The following is a 2,750-nucleotide window of genomic DNA, read 5'->3' as shown; positions in this document are numbered from 1 at the left end:
CTTTCCATCCTTCCTTCTTTGCAGCATCTTTGTTGTTGGTTGGTTTGTCTTCAATGGTTTTGAAGAAAGTATCTGGTTTCTTCTCACCCATTTCTGCAAAGTACTTCGCCAGTTGAGCTATCTGCTCCTCAATTCCTCTCATTAACATCTCTTGGTTACTTGTTGTTTCCTCTTGATGTTTCATCATTCTCTCCATTAGGATCTCCAAGTTTGTGATTCTCTGAGAGTCTTGTGAGGTTGGTTGGTTATGACATGTTGAAGGTAGGAAGGGTGGGTGTGGTGGTGGCATGTAATGGTTGTTATTGCTGTAATGGTGTTTTTGATGGTTTATGAAGTTCGGGTTGTTATAATGGAATTCCCTTGGTCTGTGATTTTGGTACTCACTCCTTCTCCAGTTGAGATGGGTTTGGGAGTGTCTGTGCTGTGAGGGTTGGCTTTGAATGGTATTAGTGGATGTGTGATATTGATTGTTTGTGATCATGAGGTTGCCTTGGTGGAGACTTCCTTGTTCTTGATGTTGAAACTCCCTCATTCTCAAATAGGAATGGGGTCTCCATGGTGGAAATTTGGCATTCACTGCAGCAGATGTTTCCATGTTTTGCTGTGGTTGAGGATGCATTTGTCTGTTTAAGTCTTTTAACGCATTCACCCCTTCACTATTCATCACTTCTTTTTCTGAGATTGCATTTTGTGGTTTCTCAAATGACTGTTGGTTGTTGACTCCTTTGTTATTGAGATATGCAATTCCTTGAGCAGTTGTTGTTGCTTTGAGTAGGCCATCTGAGAAGTAATCCACTGCTTTTCTTGTTTCTGGGGTTAATCCTTCATGGAAAGCTCGGAAGCCCACTTTATCAGTTGCTTTCTTGTATCTTTCCCAGGCCTTAAAGAGTGGTTCTTCATCCCCTTGTGTGAATAGATGTTCCTCTTCTTTCAGCTGGATGATCTGTCTGGATGAGGTGAATTTGGCTCAGCTGGATGATTTGTCTAGATGAGGTGAATTTGGCCAGAAATTTGGTAACCAAATCATCCCAACTAGTGATACTTCCTTGAGGAAAAGTTTCAAACCATTGTGCAGCTTCACCCTTTAATGAGAAGGGGAATAACAGGATCTTATAAGTGTCATGATCTGAACCATAGGTTTTGACTGCATTACAAGTCTTTAGAAAAGTGGATATGTGCTACTGAGGATCTTCCGATGGATTTTCGTCATAAGAACAATTGTTCTTGATGAGTGTAATGAGTGGTGGCTTCATGTCATGATACTCCTTGTTTGTAGAGACTTGATTCCCTATGGCATGCGATCAAACAGGAAGAATAAACAGCAGCACACTTTGAGGATTAAATTAAGTTAGTTAAAATAAACTATTAGTGAATTGATAGAGGCAATTTCTCAAACAGTTAGTATGTTAGTAAAAAGATAAAGAAAAAGTGCTTGATCTAGACCTCCACTTCACTTAATCATTGTCAATCTATTTCAATCCCCGGCAACGGCGCCAAAAACTTGATGTGTGGAAAACGATCCAACACAAAACTCACCGGCAAGTGTACCGGGTCGCATCAAGTAATAATAACTCACATGAGTGAGGTCGATCCCACAGGGATTGAAGGATTGAGCAATTTTAGTTTAGTGGGTGATTTAGTCAAGCGAATCAAGTTTTGGTTGAGTGATTTGTGTTTAACAAGAAGTAAATGACAGTAAAAGTAAAGGGGGAAGGGAAAAGTGCAGTAAATTAAAGAACAGGAAAATAAATTTGCAGAATCTTAAAGAACAAGAAAGTAAATGACTGAAACTTAAAGTGCAAGAAATGTAAATTGCAGTAACTTAAATGGCAAGAAAGATAAATTGCTTGAATGTAAAAGGGAATTGAGGAATGGGATTGCAGGATCTAAACAAAGAAGAAGTAAATTGCAACAATTAAGAGAGCAAAAATTGAATCAGAAGCAATAAGGATTCAAACAGAAAGGAAATAAAGTGCAGCAGAAGTTCACAGAAGAACTAAAAGTAAAATTGGGTCTCAGGTCTCAAGAGACTAGGTAGCAGAGCCTAGATCTCTATTTACCTTCCTAGATCCAAGTTAACAAAGCAATTGACAAGAATTAGAAGAGAAAGCAGTAAAGAAAATGTAAATGGATTCAATTATGCAGAAAGAGAATTGAAGAGAATTTGAATGGGAATTGAGACAGAATTTCCTCAATTTCTCACACCCAAAACTCAGAAACACAAGAGTAGAATTACCCAAGTAAGAATGAGGAAGGAGATCAGTCAATTCTCCCTTGATCCTCTTAGTGCTCGGTCAAGTCTCTCAAGAAAGCTCAAAGAAAGTGCAAATTCCAAAAGCTAAGCCAAAGGTAAGTTAAAAGGTAAAAGTTCAAAAGTAAAGGTAAAGGTCGTAATTACATCAAACTAGCTTCTATTTATACACTTTCTATTCTTGGATTTTGGGATTTGGATGGGCTTTTGATTTGGTGAAGAATTGAATTCAAATGGACTTTTAATTTGAATTTTTGGCCCATGAAAAGTCACTCCCAGGAGGCTGCCCTGCCCTTGTGGAGGGCAGGGCAGAAAATTGGTGCGTTGTGGTGCGGTCTGGTGCGGCGAATTTGCTTCTTGGTGCGCAAGGTGCTGCCCTGCCCGCGCTAAGGGCAGGGCAGGAAAAGTTGGTGCGCGCTGGATGGTGCGTGGTGCTCGTTGGTGCTGCCAGAATCCAAAGTTGGTGCGCCAGACTCAGAAATTGGTGCGCCAGAAATTT

This window comes from Arachis duranensis, chromosome 4 (assembly GCF_000817695.3).
Source record: "Arachis duranensis cultivar V14167 chromosome 4, aradu.V14167.gnm2.J7QH, whole genome shotgun sequence".
Taxonomy (NCBI): Eukaryota; Viridiplantae; Streptophyta; class Magnoliopsida; order Fabales; family Fabaceae; genus Arachis; species Arachis duranensis.
The sequence above is the reverse complement of the archived record's forward strand: the minus strand, read 5'-3'. Positions refer to the sequence as shown.